Below are 20,601 nucleotides of genomic sequence, written 5' to 3'. Positions count from 1 at the left end.
TCTCTCCCTGGGTAATAGCTTCAGAGGCTGCATGCAGCTGACTGACACATCAGTAACAGGTATGCAATGAAACCTATTCCTTCCAGGAAATGAGTGTCTGCAGGGAGGGCTGGGCAGAAAGCACTCAAGATACGAGTCCTTGGGTACAGTGTGCTGCCGGCTTATCTCCCCCCAGCTGGGATCTGCCAGTCCTGACTCCAGGTAAAGCCAAGTTCACACTGGAGTGGAGACTTCAAAGATGTGCTTAGCAAGCAAACTCGAAAAATGAGATACCCACAAAGCAATTCAAAAGGCATTCCCCCACTCTATCCCTCCCCGTTATAAAAAAGAAAAGATATACTTTACTTCCATGACGTAGAAACACAGTGGCAAAATCTCATCAAAAGACACCAAAGACACGAACAGCTTCAGGCGTGCTTAATGGTCAGTCCTCCAGGGAAATAATGTGAAGAATCCATATCACTGGGCAAAACTGCAAAAGTAATCTGCCAGAAAGAATTCACATTCAAGATGAAGTCACACCTCATAAGGCACCTAATAGTTTTAGAGTCCCATATTTAAGAAGAAAGTGGTAATTGTATGATAAAATATTAGCAAAGCTCAAAAAAACAGAGCTAGAGCTACAAATGCTAAGTGTGTTAAGAGAACAGAAGATTAGAGATTGAATTTTGGTTGGCTCTTTAGTTACTCAAAAGTCCTTCTGAGTGTGCTCTGAGTTTATTCAACATTCAAAGACATGCAATAGAAGGTGGAGGTGGGTTGGGGTTGGGGGTTGGGAGGCAGGAAGAGTCACCTGTATGCCTGGCTCCAGCAGGAACTAGCCACACAACCTTGAACAAATCACTTCACCTCTCTCAACCTCATTTTTTCTCATCTATAAAAGGGAGAGATGATTAATGCATAACTTACGTTATGCTTATGTGCAGACCTGCTGTATTTTTTGAAGCTCATTATGCATTTTTAAAGGTATTAAAATTGCCACAGAAAGCTTTGTTATTTCTAGCATAGCCCACAAACCTAGAGCGTCTACATGGCCCAAGAGCTTGTGTAAAATGAGCAGAACTTCAGGCCAAATGCCAACCCTTATTAAGGATTTGCGTTCGATAAGATTCACGTGATTCCCATGGCTCTTAAGAGATATATTCTGATTCCGTAGGTCTGAGGAGCATCTGAAGCACAGTAACAAGTTCTCAGGTGATGCTGATGGGTCTGGTCCAAGGACCACATTTGAGTACCTGAAGTTTAAAGAATGCTTGCACACCGGAGGTACTTAACACAATGGCCTACAGCTGTGACTCTTAAACCTGGTCCACCAGGATCACCTGGAGGACTTGTTAAACAAAGGTGCTAGACCTCACCCACAGCTTCTGGTTCAATAGATCTCCAGAAGAACGCTCAATTCGCATTTCTAATGACCTCTGCTGATGGCCCTGGCTGAGAATTATTGGTCTATGGACTGGCGTGGAATACAGAGAAAGATGGTTAACTCAGGCAGGACAAGGAAAAGCAGGGTTATACATTAGTAGAGTGTGATTTTTAGTTATAAATAACCTACTTGTTAAAAGATCTAGAAGGAGGGGTTGAGGGTGCAGCTCAGTAGCAGAGAATGTGTTCGGCATTCATGAGACCCTGGGTTTGATCCCTAGCACCATATGCACACATATTCCCCCAAAATATCTGCAAGAAAATGTACTATACAGATTGTTTTGTGGAATTCATACAATGGGTGAATTTGGGGAGTATTTTCTCTATTTGCCAAATTTAGTTGTCTGTATAAGCTCATCTTCTATCAAACCACTCCTTCCTCCCTAGGCTATCATTCCAAAATCAGCAGCTCTCGTGAGCTCTGATCTTTCTCACTTACATAAACAGGCTATTGGATTTTAGACATAAACAGACCGAGCCAGGCATGGTCGCTCATACCTGTGATTCTAGCTATTTGGAAGACATAGATTGAGAGGATCACAGTTTGAGGCCATCCAGGCCCCCATCTCAACAAACATAACCTGACTGGTGGTACATGCCTGTCATCCTTGCTATGCAGGAAGCATAAACAGGAGTATTGGGCTCCAGGTAGGTCTGGACATAAACACGAAACCCTATTCCAAAAATACATAGCAGAAAAGACTGGAGGTGCAGCTCCAGGGGTAGAGCACTTTCGAGTGAGTACAAGGCTCTGAGTTCCAAACCCCAGTACTGCCCAAAACAAAAAGAAACAAAAAATACGCAGATTGACCTTGGATTGAAAGGGGAAGGTTAAGACTCATGGAGAGGCAATAACTAAAAAAGCAGGCATACATGGTCAAATGGGTGAGCCCGTTAAAGTTCAAGTGTCCTCAGATTCAGCACAACGGATGTGTCCATTGGTTTCATTAGGCTTGTTTGTTGGTTTTATTACTTACGTCCTAACATGTTCCTAATGGTTTTTAAATGCTTTGAAGATGCATCCCAACCTTGACCTCCAAGTAATCAATGTCTGAATATCAAGTTTCTATGGTGCAGAATGTGCAGTACTGAGTCACTGTCATTACCCTTTGCCAGCAGCAGAGCTGTGAGCTACGCTGTGTCCTGTCTCCACTGGGCATGGATGTACAAGACCTGGCCTGGGCCCATTCCAAGACCTTAGCTCTTCAATGCAAACCTCCCCTCAGATTTAACAAGTCCTGACCATCCACTAGCTTTGACTCAGTGAGTCCCAAAGAAGAATTGTGGTACTTAATGGACAGCTCTCCCTTCCCTCCAAAGAAAGACCTGATGCCTTGGAGCTGGGAATCCAAATATCTACTTACTCCTTTATGTTTCTCTCATGCTTCCTTCTCTTTGGCTCTTTTGTAGGTGGTTTCTTCTTTGTTATCCAGACTCTTATTCACCCGGCCTGATGGTGAAAGCACCATTCCTCTGCCATCTTGCTGCCGATCTGAACTGGAAATCCAAGCAAAATCGTCATCATTAAAAATCACTTTTACAATACACCAAATTCATCCTAAGAAAATAAGGGAGGGAGATACACATTTCTATTATCCTTAGAAAAGTGTCAAAAACCTAACGTTAAGTCAGTAGTCCCTAAAAACTATTATCCAGAAACACTGAGATAATTACGGTGTTATGACAAGCTTTTCTGCTTACATTTCCACAAAAAAAAGCATGCAAAATTGCTTGATTACAGCTACAGTTAGAAATTTTAAAAACCCGTGCCCAAGAGCACCTGAAAGAAAGCATTGCAAAATGCTAGCATTCGTTATGTTCTCAGCAGTTCTTCCCCAAGTGTTTGTTTAATAAGTATGCATTAAATATATAATAAAAAATGAACCCTTTTTAAAATTACAGTTTTTAAAATTATGTTACTTGAATGCTAAGAACATTAAGAGTAAAAAGAAAACAAATCATTACTCTGTAATTACAGTGATGGTGAAACAGCTATGTGTTGCAGAATAGAAGCAAATACATTCATAAGTAATCACTTTTATTGGGACTTCGGGCAATGAGGAGTGGAGTTTCCAGATTTACTCACTACAGTTTAAGAATGAAACAAATGCAAAATACAGGGATGTGTGTCTGTGTGTGTCTGTGTAGATTTGCAGTTTGTATGCACAGGAGATGTCTCAAAGAAGCACCTGGGATTTGGAGAATTAATCTCTAAATTAAAGTATAATGTAGACAACAGGTAGCTTTTAGCTTGCTGCTCCTGTTGAAAAGCTCTGGGTGTATCCTGACCCGTCTAGGCCACCCCAGGGTAGAAACTGGGCCCCAGACAGGAAGGCAGCATGGACAGGGGACTCACCACTTTTCTCACTTGGAAGTGAGTGAGCCAAGGTACATGACTGCTTCTCAGGGCTTGTCACAATGTCTGAGAACATGAGTCCTGTCCCCTGTCTGCTTCCCTCCTGTACAAGAGCAACTATGCAGGACCAAGAGTGACCACATAGTTGAGACTCAGAAGAGAGCAGAATAAATCTGTTCTTAAACAATTATGCCAAAGTACTATCAGATGTTTTACCAGTCAAGCTTCTACCTGGTGGCCCTTGCAGAGTCTCACATACAAAGTGTTCTTTCACCCTGAGTCTTGAGGCCCTGGGAATTTTGCCAGTAGACATAGAAAAATTGAACTGTTTTTCACATTCTCCATTGAGATGTTAACACCTGCTCTTGCCAGTGCCCAAATAACTTTATTCAGTTGTGTCTGTTGCCAGTTATTCACTGAGCAAATGCATGAAATCTTCACTCATTCAAGGAGTGCTCCTTGAGTACTTTCTCTCTGCAAATAGCACACCAGGTGCCAGAGATAAAGTGGTGTAGAAGAAGTAGCACATGTGTGTAAATGGAAAAATGAGACCTGTTGAATTTATTCCAGGAATGGAGGGAGAGGGATAAAGGAGAACAGTGGAGGGGGCGAATTCAACTATGATATATTTGATATATTATAAGAACTTTTGTTCTCAGCACAATAAAAATACTAAAATAAAAAAATAAGACAGCAGGTGCCCTAAGGTGCTCGACTAAGGCCTAGATTCAAGGACAAGAATAAAGAGGTTGTTTCAGTGAGGTGACAAAGGCCCTCCATAGCGGTTATGGAAGGACAGGTGGCCTGCTCTCAGTCTAAACTGAGAGGTGAACCACTGGTAGAAGTCAATCTGATGGAAGTGAGAGAGTAGGGGAGGGGAAGGGAAATAGTTTGGTAGGAAGAAAAGCCACAGAGTCGAAGGCCCAGAAGGGAAGTTGGGAGGGATGGTACAGCGAGGGCGGGCTTGACTAGTGCACACTGTATGCATGTGTTGAAATATCACACTGGACCCTATTAATGTGTACACTTAATACATGTTAATTTTTTAAAGGCCTAGAAGGAAGAGAACATGATATGTTTATGGCCTTATAAATAGTACAGAATTGCAGCAAAGTAGAGTTCAAGCAGTGTTAAGAAATGACTCATGGAAGGCTTTCTAGACCATGTTGTCTTGGTAGCACACTTCAGTGCTTCCTGCCTCCCCCACCTACTCACCCTGGGAAGTGAGGGAGAGAAAGGAAAGCTCAGGACAAAATTGGGCCAGTTTTGAAATGAGCTTAGGAGATCCAGCCTCTTTCATGCATTCTGTTTGGCTGGATTATTTGTGGTCTTTTCATTGGCATTCTTTTTTTTTTCTTTTTTGGAGTCTGCTCTCTTTTCTTAGACCTGTTTCTTCTCAGAGTATCAGGTGTCTAAGGTGTACATAGAGCTGCCTTTTATTCCAGAGGGGTCCTGCCCTGTGGAGGCCAAATGGGAACTTGGGTGAAGGCCAAGTGAAAGGAAGCCTTAGACCTGCTTGGTCCTGGCTCAAGGACCTGTGGCTGGTGGTGGTGACTTCATATGATAGCGTCAGGTGTTTGTTCATTTGATAATGTATAAAACTGAACACATAAAAGGTGTCCAGGTTGTCTGGAATGAGGATGCATGGAAGTTGAATGGCTGCTTAGAACTTTCTTGGGTGGTTATGTCAAAAAGAACATACTAGATTCTGGTAGATGTTCAGTAACCACATTTTCCTTTCCCTCCCCTCATGGCTAGACATCTGAGCTCTGAAGTCCATAAAACCTTGACCAAATTAACACGCCAATTATAGACATGATGACAAGTGTTATGACAGGTACTAATGAGAATAAGACACCTGGAATGTTGTTGATAGAAAACCAGATCACTGTACTTGGAACACATATTTAGGGACTCTTCTTTGTTTGGTATTGTACAGGGGGAGCAAACAGGGTGAGTACTTTGTCCTTGGGAAGCTGCCAAGGACATTCTGCCTATGGTGACAGAAATCCACACAGATGAAATGGGCATTTGAAACACTTACACATAAGAAGCCAAGAGATGGGACCTAGTGACTTGAGGAGGCATCCCTCTACCCAGCTGGGAAGACTGTAGAAAGCGTTGTGAAGAGGGGGTTTCAGGAGAGGGGTGGGATATGGATTCTAGAGCATGGGGTCACTGGGATGGCTTCCAGGACACGGGAATAGAATGAGCCAAGACAGGGAGGACAGAAACATGCAGAGAGCAAGGTCAGCTGGATTGGCATATGAGATGTGTCCAGTGTCAGAACAGAAGGCAGGTGAGAAATATGGTTTGGATATGAATTGTCTTCCCTGAAAGCTTCCTGTGTTGAAGGGTTGGTCTCCTATGGAGATGCTCTTGAGAAGTGATTGGATCAGGGGTTGCAAACACCATCAATGGATTAATCCACCGATGATTTCATAGCTGAATGGGCTGTTAGGAGGTGGGGCCTGTTGGAGGAAGTGTGCACCTGAGGGCCTGCCTTTGAAGGTGTATCTTGTTCCCCACCCCTTCCTCTCTGTCTCTCTGCTTCCTAACTGTCATGAGGTCAGTGCCTCTGCTTCTGCTGTGCCTCTAACATGACATTTTCCCCTAGTCACAGGCCAAAAAGCAATGAAGTCAGCGACCATAGACAGAAACCATGAACCAAAATAAGTCTTTCCTGCTTTTACGTTGTTTGTCAGGTATTATTATGTCATTTCAATTAAAAACTGACAAACAGGAGGTACCATTAGATCAGGTGGTAGCAAATCAAGGGTCAGTCCTTCAAGTCCACTCCAGGAACTAACCCTGCTCTAGCTGGGGCACCCCAAGGTGACTGGCAGAACTGAATGCAGTCCATGAACAGGCTAAGAAGGAACACTTGTACCCACCTACTTGGCACACATTTTCACTTTAGATAGTCAGTAAGAATGTCAGGCCAGGCCAGGTTTCCTATTCATGATATTTAAGGAGCAATTACACTATTCCCACCCCTGGTAGCTGCGTGCCAGGCCCCTTCTCCCCTTCCAGAAATCTGCTGGCATACTCCCCAGGGTGAACCAATCCCAGACAATGTGGTCAAAAGACACAATCAAGATCCAGGAACCAAATTACCAGCATTTCTGCAGCAAGGAAGGCCTGAGATGGTTAATTACAGAGTCAGGTAACAGCTGTACAAGGGCAATGCCTGCTTGGTTCCTGAATCGTCTTTATGTCCCCCAAGCAGTCTCTGTGAGAAGAGAAGGGTGCCTAAATGAGTACCTCCCATGAACACACCGCAGAAATCATACTGGTTGGCCAAGAGGACTTTCCACTCCGGCATGCTCCTGTGCTAGGATGGAAGGGTTTTTACCACCCTTCCATCCTAACTAGCCAATGGCCAACAGGTATATATCCAACCATATAGATAACACTCAGGTGTTCCCTCTCCTTCCCCCATCTGGAACATCCCTGATCGACGGTCATTCTATTTGTCTACTGTCAATCTTCTTTCATCTCTATTGCATATGGCAAAAGGAGACTGTTCTATCCAGAGGTGGTGATCGACAATTGAAATGATGAGATATACTTCCTTTGGAACACCTTGTTAAACACATATAATAAACCTCAAATAAAATGACACCCTGCTGATATGGAACCATCAGCCTCACAGGGATGATCACATTCTGTGACCAAATCTCCCAACATAAGCAAACACCAACTTAAAAAAAAAAAATCAACCAATGGACTCCAACAGCAAGTAGAGGGTTATCGCCACTGGTAGATTTAGCTGTACTCACAAAAGAGTCAAAGAGTCGAAAAAGGCCCTGATTTCTGAAGAGGTTCTCACTTCAGCGTGCATTGCATTAAAAAAAAAAAACCACTTCTTTGTCATGGAAACAATGCTGGCAAAGGTCCCAGGCAATTCAAATAATTGTATGAATGCACAATTACACAGCAGAGCCATATCTGCCAAAGCGCACCACTCACCATTTGTTCAACACCTCTCTTTCCCCACTACTGGCTGCTCTGGGTGCCCTTTGCCTATGTCAAGACCTACTTATTGAGGCCCAGAACAAGTGTCTCCTCCTCTGTGAAGCCTTCCTTACAACCTCAGACAAAAGAAAGCCCCCTCTGTTCATGCTTCTGGAATCCTTCTCTTTCTCATTTCCTGTACCAGATGCTACATGAGTGCTATGACACCCGTGTCTCTTTCTTTTGAGTTTTGTGTGTGGTTTTTATTTTGACAGTACTGTGGTTTGAACTCACAGCCTTGTGATTGCTAGGCAAGGGCTTCCCCACTGCAGCCATACCTCTATCACTTTTTTCTCATGCATTTTGCCTGGGCCAGCCTTAGACTATGGTCCTCCTACCTCTGCCTCCTGAGAAGGTGGGATTACAGGTGTGCACCACCATACCTGGCTGATAAAGGTGTCTTATTTGCCTTGTGCAGCTGGGAGTTCCTGGTGAGAAAGGTCAGATCCTAAAGGACTTAAACACTCCTTCAGAAGCTATGGAGATGCCTTCTGAAGACTAGGCCTTTCTTTTTTTTCTTTTGGAAGTACTGGAGTTTGAACTCAGGACCTCAGAGTTGCTAGGCAGGAGCTATATCACTTCAGTTGTAGCCCCCACCCCCCTTTTCTGCTTTAGTTATTTTTCAGGAAGACTCTGATGTTTTTGATGAGGTGCTGCCTCAGACTGTGATCCTTTTACCAATGACCTCCCATGTAGCTGGGAGCACAGGCATCAGTCATGATACCTACCTTATTGATTGAGATGAGGTCTCACTAACTTTTTGCCACTTGAGCTCTGCCTCCCGAGTGCCTGAGATTACAGGCAAGGACCACTGGGTCCTTTTTTGAAAGTTTTTAAATTGAAAATCTAACACCCCTGGTGTTAATCTAAGCAGAATCATGAAGAATAAGGAGAACTTTGAGAAAGTGAGATAGAGTGCCCTAGGGATGGTTAGATGCACAGGGAAGGCGAGTACAATTTAATCCTGAAAAACAAACAAAAGAATTTTTTATTGTGGGGCTCTGGCCAATGGGTGGGGCATTACAAAAGGCACATTAGGGCACACGTGGAAAGCATCCCATTACTAAGATTAGTGGTGCTTCGTGGGGACAGTGTGTCATTCCCTCAGAGCCAAGAAAACATTTGTCCATAAATTGGGTTGTCACGAGTTCTTTTTGCTTTTCTTATTTAAACCAGTCTGAAAAGGTAAATCTTCAACACAGCTTTCAATTACATGGTTATGCCATATTTATTTAATCAGTCTCTAACTATTGGACGTTTTTTAGTGTTTTTTAAATTCATAACGCTACAATGAGCATAAATGTATTATAAATTTTTTGGATATAATTATTAGTTCAAAATAAATTATTGGAATACGACTTGACCCTTTAATGGACATGTGCGTTTTTAAGTGTTTCTATAAATCAACACTTTTAAGTGAGATTCTTCTAATATTTCACCATTAAATATCATTTTGCTATTGTTTTCTGAAAAATTATTTGATTTGAGTTAGGGAATCTCTTTCTAGTTACAATTAGCTAATAGTTTTGCTTTTGAATATCTCTGAAGCCCAGTGGTCTTGGTACCTCCAATCTACTCTCCACCTTTTCCAGGCTGCTCTTTGTGGGGCAGGCTGGTGGCTCTCTTGCCCCTAGCTATTGGTTGGGTTTGGCCAATAGGAAAGATCTTTAGGAAATTCACAAGGGTGTTGGTAGGGGAGGAGGAAGAAGCTCAGCCTAGATGCTCTGCTGGTATCCTCCCTAACACCTTGCCAGTAGCTGCATTTCTCTGCTAAAGACCACAGATTCTACCAGATGCCCTAGTCCTATGGTTTCTGGAAACTACTCTCTCCCCTTGCCTTTCAACCTTGGGGGTCAGGGGATGTGCTTGGCAGCCCCCACTCTTGCTAATCCTGGTGTACTTCATCAGACCTGTGGACTTCCTTTACCCAGCCCACACCTCTACAAAGTCTTCCTTTCCTAACCTCTCCCCACTCACCTTCCCAAATGTTCCATCTGGTTCTTGACAGGCCTCGACTGTCACTGGAACTGCTGCAGGAGTAGCTCCAGAGGCAAGGTAGCAACAGTTACCCATTAGAGACATCCTGGACACAATTTCCAAATTAAGCGATGTTCTCTTTTGTGTCAAGGGAAGTATTTTGACCTGCAGAATCTTTTAACAATGGCTAATTTAATCATAGAATCCCAGAAATGAAATAGATAAGTAGACTTACCCAAGTGTACTTAACAAGCATAGAAGGGAATCTAATACATGGGAGTCCATGGGCTCTTACCCCTTTTCCAAACAGAAAAGTAAGCAGGAGCCTTTGAGGAAGGACACAATGAGGCACCAACCGCTATATACTGTGAATTACCTCCAGGCCTTCTATATTAGTTATCTTTCTTTTTATAATGTTTTAATTTGTATTATTGTTGTGTTGGGGGTACATAGTGACATTTACCAAAGTTCTTACAATATATCATAGTTGAATTCACCCCCTCTATCATTCTCCTTTATTCCCTCTCCCCCTATTCCTGGAATAGTTTTCAACAGGTCTCATTTTTCTATTTTCATACATGAGTACATAATATTCCACCATATTCACCCTCTTACTTAGCTATCTTTCTCATTGCTGTGATAAAATATATGCAGAAGCAACCTAAGGGAGGAAGTATTTATTTTAGCTCAAGATTTCAGTCCACAGTCCTTGGCTCCATTGATTCTGAGCCCACAATGAGGCAGAATATCATAGCAGTGGGAGCATGTAGAAGAGGTAGCCTTTCACCTTGTGGTGGACAGGAACCAGTGAGTAGGAAGGGTCCTGGAACCAGGTATAATGTTCAAAGTCACATCCTCAGGGACCTACTTCCTCAAGCTAGGCCCTACTTCCTACAGTTTCCAAAAACTCCCAAAATAGCACTACCAGCTGGGGGCTACGAGTTCAACATATGAACTCTGAGGGATTTCATATTCAAACCATAACACTTTTGCAGAGAGACCTGTACTCATCTATCAGGAGACTGAGTACAAATGAGAAAGAAATGCCCAGATCTTGCAATGGTCAATAATAGTCTGCTTCTGAACAAGCCTGGGAGATTGCATGGTCTCTTGTCCACCATGCAAAGTGGTGGTGGATGGAGATCAAATGGAGAATGGAGTTTGGGCTAATCCATCCCCCAGTGAGTCCAGTGGGACCCATCATGGTTTACTTGTCCAGTTCCAGCATGTAAGAAGGCAGCCATCAAAGACTTGATAAAGATAGGGGTGGTGGTTCTAACCTCTCCCTCAGCTTATTTGGCTCAAATAAAACCCAGATGGAAATGGGCATGGTGGCTCATGCCTGTAATCCTACCTACTTGAGAGGCAGAGATGAGGAGGATCATGATTTGAGGCCAGCCTGGGCAAAAAGTTGTTGAGATTTCATCTCAACCAATAAAAATCTGGGTGCAGTGGTTTATGCCTGGCATCCAGCTATGTAAGAAGTATAAATAAAAGGATTATGAGCTAGGCCAGCCCAGGCATAAAAGTGATACCCTATATGAAAAATAATAAAAGCAAACAAATAGCTGGAAGTGTGGCTCAGGTGGTACAGTACCTGCCTGGCAAGTGCAAGGACCTGAGTTCAAACTCCAATACCAACACCACCCCACCAAAAAAAAAAAAAAAACCCAGATAAATTTGGAGAATAAATTTGTATTTTGCAAATTTGATCAGATGTGACACCAATCATAGGTTGCATTCCAGTCGTGGGAATTTACTGAAAAAAACAGTAAAGCCCCTGGTTGTGGGTTTTCAGCTACTGACCTAGTAAGTGCATTTCTCCAACTTCTACTGATGAAGACAACCAGAAGAGCTTTGCCCACACATGTCTCGCCTCAAGACTATGGTAATGCCCCAGCTTCTTTGTCATAATAGAATCCCAAGGGACCTTGACCATATTGACACCCCATAGAACATCACAGTGGGCCATCACCCCAGTGACAATGTGCTAATTATACATGGTGAGGACAAGTGCTCATCATGAGCTGAGTGGCACCTGATTCACCAAATCACAGGGTTGGACGCAGCATCCCTTTTTACATGGAAATGAGTCAAATGAAATCAGAGATCAGGAGGGCAGAACAGGTCCTGTCTAGGGGGCTGGTATCAGTGGGAGGGGGAGGGAATATGGTGCAAATACTGTGTACACATGTATGTAAATGGAAAAATGAGACCTGCTGAAACTGCTCCAGGAAAGGGAGGAGGGAGGATAAAGGAGAATGGTGGAGTGGTTAAATTCAACTACGATATATTTTATATATTGTAAGAACTTTTATAAATGCCACAATGTACCCGAACCCAGCACAACAATAAAAAGAAAAGCTTCCAAATCCTAAAAATTAAAAGTGATGACATAACATAATAAATGAGAGTTTAAAAAAAATGAGACTGGGTTCAAGGAAGTTCAACAGCATGAGGGTGTAGCCCACTCTCCCAAGGCACCTCTTCCTGATGGTCACTGCTTCTCCCTGTGCTCACACCAATGGCCTCATGGGAGATTCCTCGTCACCAGTTAGCAAGGTATAGATGGGTCTTCAGAGTGTGCAGCTCCTTTGGAGGTGGCCTTGAAAGAGAGGAAGGGAAATCCCCATTTGGGTAGACTTCTTTGGGTAGGACATCTGACTGCACACTTCACATGGGAGAGAACACCAGAAGGAGGGCTGGGCATTAAGTCACTGGCAGTGGTTAGTAAGTAAGTGGCTGGTTAGCTCAGACGATAATCATTTCTTATAAAAATGCCCATCAGAGGACATCTGCTGTAGAGCCAGCGCTCAATAATTACTTGAAGTATGGATGTCAGGCAGCCTCTCCAGGCCCTCCTCAATTCCATCTGGGTTCAAGTCTTTGTCACAGGGAGGCTGGCAGTTTGCAGAGGTGCCACTGAACAGTCTACACCCATAGAAGGAAGTGTCCTGCCATGCTGACACTCGCCCTCTATCTGCATTGATATGCACGTTGCTTGCCTCTGCTGGGGGTGTCCATCAATCCGATTTCACCTCCAGAAATTCTGCAAAATCACTGACTGATGGGCAGATCCTTTTTCTGGTTTTCCTGTATGGCTAGTACATTTTCCTTTGTTTTGTGCAATTTTTGTAAGTTCAAAGAATTTATCGAAGCACAACTTTTTATCATGATGCTGATTTCAGATATAAATTTCTGCAACCTCATCAGAGGTTACAGACTTGTGGAGAAGTAGCAAATTTTTGTATCTGAATGAAAGTTTGGAATTCTGCTGCAAAATGTTTACCTAATGAGTACCAATATTGGGTTCTTCTCCTCTGATATTCATGAGGGTAGCTCTATTTAACCCCTTGAAGGTGAAGGTCTTGTGACAAGTTTTGCCCAGTGAAATGTGGGCAGAAATTCAATATCACTCCCCTTCCATTCTCTAGTCTGTCTTCTTCTGTGGCAGCCAAAGGGACCACATATATCAGACCCTAGAGTCACAGATGGCAGAGTAGAAGCAGCCAGAATTCTTGGTGTCTGTTGATCACGAGTCATAAACTTCTGCATCATTAAGACGCCAAGACTTTAAAATTATTAACATAAAATAACTTGATGTATTCCAATTTTATCTTGGGATTTTTTTCATATAATACAGCAGCATTTCCCCATATCCTTCAAGAATTTAAAAGTACAAGATTTTTAATGGCTCTGTGATATGTTATCATAATAAGTTTATGTACCCTAAAATTACTGAACCATTCCCCTATTGTTGAATATTTAGTTGAAAGCATTTTTGGAAACTGTAAAGAGCACTGTGATAAACTTTATTGTGTTTGGCATTCATTGTTTTTTGTCAGACTTTATTTGTCCTCTCTTGTGATTAGAGAGAGTAAATACTACTGCAAGCGACAGAACACGTCAGTGTAACCAAGGTTTAAAAACAATCTTTATTTGGAAACAACACAAGTGTTTGCACAGAAAATCCTAAGGAATCTACAAAACAACTAAAATTGATAAATTTATTTGGCAGGATCACACTGTGTAGGGTAAACAGACAAAATCAATTGTATTGGCAAACCACAGAAAATGGAATTCAATTTACATCAGCAACAAAAACATAAAATGTTTGGGATTTAATTTACAAATACATGTAAAACCTCTATGTTAAAACTATAAAGCATTGCTGAGAGAAATGGTATCTAAATAAAGGGAGAAAAACACTATTTTCATGGCATATAAAAATATTCAACATCATATTTTTAATTTGGCATTTGTTTCCAAATTGAACTTTAGATTCAATATAATTCCCATCATAATGTTACTTGGGATTTTGTAGAAGTTGACAAGCTGATTCTGAAATTTATATTGTCATGCAAAGATCTTAAATATCTAAATAAATCTTGAAAAATAAGAAAAAGTTGGAAGAGTTCCACTCTAATTTGAAAATTACTGTAAAGCCATAGTAATCAAGAAAATATAGTATTGGTATAGAGATAAACAAATAGATAAATGGATCAGACTAGAGAGACCAGAAATAGACCCACAGTTATAGTCGTCTGGTTTTTACAAAAGTGCCAAAGCAATCCAGTGAGGAGTAGAAGCCTGGTCAACTAATGGGACTATGACAACTAAGCAGCCACATGGGAAACAACAAACCCTGGTCCTTTACCTCATACCACACACTAACACTCAAGTGCAGCACACCTGACACAAGACAGGTGACAGGCATAGCTACAAACAGTGAAATTATAAAGCTTCTTTGTGAAATCATAAAATGCCTTTCTTTGTAACCTGGAGATAGGCAAAGTTTCTCTTAGCCAGGTCACAGAAAGCAGTGACCATCAATAAAAACAATTTATTCATTGGACTTCATCAAAATGAAAAACTTTTAATCATCAAAGGACATCATCAAGAAAAGACATTAGATTCAGAGAGGATTCCAAGATGGCGGCTAGAGGTAGGAAGTAGAAAGCGAGCCTCCTATAGTGAAATCTTGGAGAGACGCTGGAGACACACTTTGCAGGCATAATCACCGAGAAAAGGCATAACTTTGACCCCTCCACATCTCCAGCCGGTGCAGAGAATCTCCACTTCACGTTAAACAGAGAAACGAGGAGGGCCCCTGGGGCTGCCAGTGGCCGGCGCCCATACGGCTTGGGAAGACGCGGACCAGGTGAGCTTCGCAGTACTGCAGTAGCCCCACAGACAAGCCTGGGCCAGAGCAGTATAGCCCCCTGGACAGACTGACCTCCACCCAGGTAAAAAAAGAGAAACTGAGTAATAAGCAATAAGAACAGTTAAGACACGCTGGAAAGAGGGTGGGGCGCCCTGAGCGCTGAAGATTGGGGGAAGGGACTCCTTCCCGGGACTGTAAATAAACAAGCCGGGCGGGCCGGAGAGCCTCTGGTGGGAGCAGGGCGCAAGCCCAGCAACCAGGAGCGGGGACGCTTGTGAGAGGAGGGAAGACCCACTTCCCACGTGAACTGTAAATAAACACGCAGGCCTGACAATGCGGGGCAGTGTCACCTTTCCCAGTGCTTGGAAAGGGGAAAGCCTGTAGCAGAGGTTCCTGCACAGGAGAACTCTGAGCAAACAAAGCCTGTGGGACCAGGTGAGTGCTAAGTTCACCCCAGAGATCTGCATAAATAACGCCGCCAGCTACAGGCTGAGAGCAGCAGGCAGGCAAGCCACAGTTGCAGATACCACTCTCGGAACAGTCTCCAGATGCTTTTTTTTCTTTTTCTCCCTACCTTTGATGAGAGAACAACCGAATTACACCTGCAAGCCGAAAAACTTACTGAAACTGTATTGCATTTGAACTGGGGACGCTTGGTGGGGCTTTTTTTTTTTTTTTTTGGTGTGTGTGTCTGTGTGTATGTGTGAGTGAGTGTGTAGTTTTGTTCTACTTTATGCATCCTCTTTGATGAGACAACTACAGAACAACATCTGAGGCACCAACTCCAGGACTGGAGATTGAGACGGACACCCAAATTATTAAGACTGAAACTGCATTGCATATAAACTTGGAAGTTTTTTTTTTTTAATTTTCTATTTTCCATTTTATTTTAATTCATTTTTATATATAGATATTTCTTTCATTTACTTATTTTTTATTTTTTTATCTTTGATTTTCAATCCTCTTTCTGTCTCTCTAATGTCTGTTCAGCTTACTGTCGATTAGTACACTAACACTCCCTGTTTATACCTTTGAAACTCTCTTGTCTGATACCTTGTTCTGCTTTCTCCCTCTTGTCTGTATATTTGTTTTCCCCTTTTCTTTAACTTCTTGCTTTCCATCTCTGCTCACCCTTCCATTCTAAATATTACCATTGTTATTATTACAAGCTAGAAAATACTTAATTGCACACAGTACAGGGACAGTAACAACACCAAAGACAATGACGGGAAGACAGAAAAAACAGGGAAATCAGTTTCCCCACAGCAAAAAATTAGTACAGGAACCAGAGGGGAATGAAGAAAACAGATACTCAGATCCAGACTCCAACAAAATGAAGATAAACTATGCCAAAGGACCCAATGAAGCCCACAAAAATAATTTAAAAGAAGACATACTACAGGTACTCAATGAGAATTTTATAGAGATGATACTGGATAGCATCAACCAAAATGTACAGGAGACACTCAAGAAATTCCAAGACAACAAAAATAGAGAATTTGAAAAAGCAAAAGAAGAAATAAAGGAAACCATAGAAGCACTGTATAAACACCAAAGTGAAACAGAGAACACAATGAATAAACGGATAAATGAACTCAGGACAAAAATAGACAACATTAAAGAAGAAAACTGCCAGGATATGGAAAACCTCAGAAAAAAGAACGAAACAGAACTGCAAAACAAAACGGAAGGCTAATCCAGTAGAATAGAACAAACAGAAGACAGAATCTCAGAATTTGAAGATGAAATGATAATTAAAGGAAAAACCGAAGAACTATTAATTAAACAACTCAAGACCTGTGAAAAGAAAATGCAAGAACTCACTGACTCCATCAAAAGACCAAACTTGAGAATCATGGGCATCGAAGAAGGAGAAGAGGTGCAAGCGAAGGGAATGCGTAATATATTCAACAAAATAATAACGGAAAATTTCCCAAATCTAGAGAAAGATATTCCCATACAGATGCAAGAGGCCTCCAGGACACCAAACAGACCAGATCAAAATAGAACTACTCCACGACATATCATCATTAAAACAACAAGTTCAGAAACTAAGGAAAGAATATTGAAGGCTGTAAGAGAGAAAAAACAAGTAACATACAAAGGTAAACCCATCAAAATCACAGCAGACTTCTCAACAGAAACATTAAAAGCAAGAAGAGCATGGGGTGAGATCTTCCGGGCACTGAATGAAAATAACTTCAACCCCAGGATACTCTACCCAGCAAAGCTATCATTCAAAATAGATGGAGCAATAAAGGTCTTCCATGATAAGCAGAAACTAAAACAATATGTGACCACAAAGCCACCATTACAAAAGATTCTGCAAGGGATCCTGCACACAGAAAGTGACACCCAACTTAACCATGAAAAGGCAGGCAGCACCAAACCACAGGATAAGAAAAAGCAAGACAGTAGAGAGTAACATCAACTTAGGTACACATAATCAAACCTTCAAACTAAGACAACTAAATGGCAGGAATCACCACATACCTATCAGTACTAACGCTTAATGTTAATGGACTTAATTCACCCATCAAAAGACACCATTTGACAAAATGGATTAAAAAAGAAGATCCAACAATTTGTTGCTTACAGGAGACTCATCTCACCGACAGAAATAAGCATATGCTTAGGATGAAAGGCTGGAAGAAGATTTACCAAGCCAATGGCCCCCAAAAACAGGCAGGAGTAGCAATATTTATCTCTGACAAAGTAGACTTCAAACCTACATTGATCAAATGAGATAAAGAAGGACATTCCATACTAATAAAAGGGGAAATAGACCAAAAGGAAATAATAATCATCAATCTGTACGCACCCAATGTCAACACACCCAATTTCATCAAACATACCCTGAAAGACCTAAAAGCATATATAAACGCCAACACAGTGGTTGTGGGAGACTTTAACACCCCATTATTATCAGTAGATAGGTCATCCAAACAAAAAATCAATAAAGAAATCCAAGATCTAAAATATGCAATAGATCAAATGGACCTAGTGGATGTCTACAGAACATTTCATCCAACCTCTACACAATATACATTCTTCTCAGCAGCCCATGGAACCTTCTTCAAAATAGATCATATCCTAGGGCACAAAGCAAGCCTCAGCAAATATAAGAAAATAGAAGTAATACCGTGCATACTATCTGACCACAATGCAGTAAAAGTAGAACTCAACAACAAAAGTAAAGACAAAAAATATGCAAACAGCTGGAAACTAAATAACTCATTACTTAATGAAGAATGGATCATCGATGCAATAAAAGAGGAAATTAAAAAGTTCCTGGAAGTCAATGAAAATGAAAACACAACCTACCGGAACCTATGGGACACAGCTAAGGCAGTCCTGAGAGGAAAGTTTATAGCCATGAGTGCATATATTAAAAAGACTGAAAGATCCCAAATCAATGACCTAATGATACATCTCAAACTCCTAGAAAAACAAGAACAAACAAATCCCAAAACAAATAGAAGGAGAGAAATAATAAAAATAAGAGCTGAAATCAACGAAATAGAAACCAAAAAAACCATACAAAGAATTAATGAAACAAAAAGTTGGTTCTTTGAAAAAATAAACAAGATCGATAGACCCCTGGCAAACCTGACTAAAGTGAGGAGAGCAAAAACCCAAATTAGTAGAATTAGGAATGCAAAAGGGGAGATAACAACAAACACCATGGAAGTCCAGGAAATCATCAGAGACTACTTTGAGAACCTATATTCAAATAAATTTGAAAATCTAAAAGAAATGGACAGATTTCTAGATACATATGATCATCCAAAACTGAACCAAGAGGAAATTAATCACCTGAATAGACCTATAACACAAAATGAAATTGAAGCAGCAATCAAGAGTCTCCCGAAAAAGAAAAGTCCAGGACCTGATGGATTCTCTGCTGAATTCTATCAGACCTTTAAAGAAGAACTGATACCAACCCTCCTTAAACTGTTCCACGAAATAGAAAGGGAAGGAAAACTGCCTAACACATTTTATGAAGCCAGTATTACACTTATCCCAAAACCAGGCAAAGACACCTCCAAAAAGGAGAACTATAGGCCAATCTCCTTAATGAACATTGATGCAAAAATCCTCAACAAAATAATGGCAAACCGAATTCAGCAACACATCAAAAAGATTATTCACCACGACCAGGTAGGCTTCATCCCAGGGATGCAGGGGTGGTTCAACATACGAAAATCAATAAACGTAATAAACCACATTAACAGAAGCAAAGACAAAAACCACTTGATCATCTCAATAGATGCAGAAAAAGCCTTTGATAAGATCCAACATCATTTCATGATAAAAGCTCTAAGAAAACTAGGAATAGAAGGAAAGTTCCTCAACATTATAAAAGCTATATATGACAAACCTACAGCCAGCATTATACTTAATGGAGAAAAACTAAAACCATTCCCTCTAAAATCAGGAACCAGACAAGGATGCCCACTATCTCCACTCCTATTCAACATAGTACTGGAATTCCTGGCCAGAGCAATTAGGCAAGAAGAAGGAATAAAAGGAATACAAATAGGTAAAGAAACTGTCAAAATATCCCTATTTGCAGACGACATGATCCTATACCTTAAAGACCCAAAAAACTCTACTCAGAAGCTTCTAGACATCATCAATAGCTATAGCAAGGTAGCAGGATATAAAATCAACATAGAAAAATCATTAGCATTTCTATACACTAACAATTAGCAAACTGAAAAAGAATGTATGAAAACAATTCCATTTACAATAGCCTCAAAAAAAATCAAATACCTAGGTGTAAACCTAAGAAAAGATGTGAAAGACCTCTACAAGAGAAACTATACACTTCTGAAGAAAGAGATTGAGGAAGACTATAGAAAGTGGAGAGATCTCCCATGCTCATGGATTGTTAGAATCAACATAGTAAAAATGTCGATACTCCCCAAAGTAATCTACATGTTTAATGCAATTCCCATCAAAATTCCAATGACATTCATTAAAGAGATTGAAAAATCTACTGTTAAATTTATATGGAAACACAAGAGGCCACGAATAGCCAAGGCAATACTCAGTGAAAAGAACAATGCAGGAGGTATCACAATACCTGACTTCAAACTATATTACAAAGCAATAACAATAAAAACAGCATGATACTGGCACAAAAGCGACATGAAGACCAGTGGAACAGAATAGAGGACCCAGATATGAAGCCACACAACTATAAGCAACTTATCTTTGACAAAGGAGCTAAAAATATACGATGGAGAAATAGCAGCCTCTTCAACAAAAACTGCTGGGGAAACTGGTTAGCAGTCTGCAAAAAACTGAAACTAGATCCATGTATATCACCCTACACCAAGATTAACTCAAAATGGATCAAGGATCTTAATATCAGACCCCAAACTCTTAAGTTGATACAAGAAAGAGTAGGTAATACTCTGGAGTTAGTAGGTATAGGTAAGAACTTTCTCAATGAAACCCCAGCAGCACAGCAACTAAGAGATAGCATAGATAAATGGGACCTCATAAAACTAAAAAGCTTCTGTTCATCAAAAGAAATGGTCTCTAAACTGAAGAGAACACCCACAGAGTGGGAGAAAATATTTGCCAACTATACATCAGACAAAGGACTGATAACCAGAATATACAGGGAACTTAAAAAACTAAATTCTCCCAA

At 41.1% G+C, this 20,601-nt stretch overlaps 1 long non-coding RNA gene across 3 annotated transcripts in view; it reads right to left on the bottom strand.

Moving 5' to 3' along the window:
* Positions 1-20,601, bottom strand: part of LOC141419238 (uncharacterized) — a 139,558-nt gene that overhangs the window by 101,820 nt on the left and 17,137 nt on the right. For all 3 annotated transcript variants that reach the window (XR_012443987.1, XR_012443985.1, XR_012443986.1), the window contains 2 exons: positions 2,790-2,922; positions 346-485 (listed from right to left, as the gene is read on the bottom strand). This is a non-coding gene — a long non-coding RNA (uncharacterized lncRNA). The remainder of the gene's footprint in view (positions 1-345; positions 486-2,789; positions 2,923-20,601) is intronic.

This window comes from Castor canadensis, chromosome 19 (assembly GCF_047511655.1).
Source record: "Castor canadensis chromosome 19, mCasCan1.hap1v2, whole genome shotgun sequence".
Classification (NCBI taxonomy): Eukaryota; Metazoa; Chordata; class Mammalia; order Rodentia; family Castoridae; genus Castor; species Castor canadensis.
This window is presented reverse-complemented; position numbering and strand designations above follow the sequence as displayed.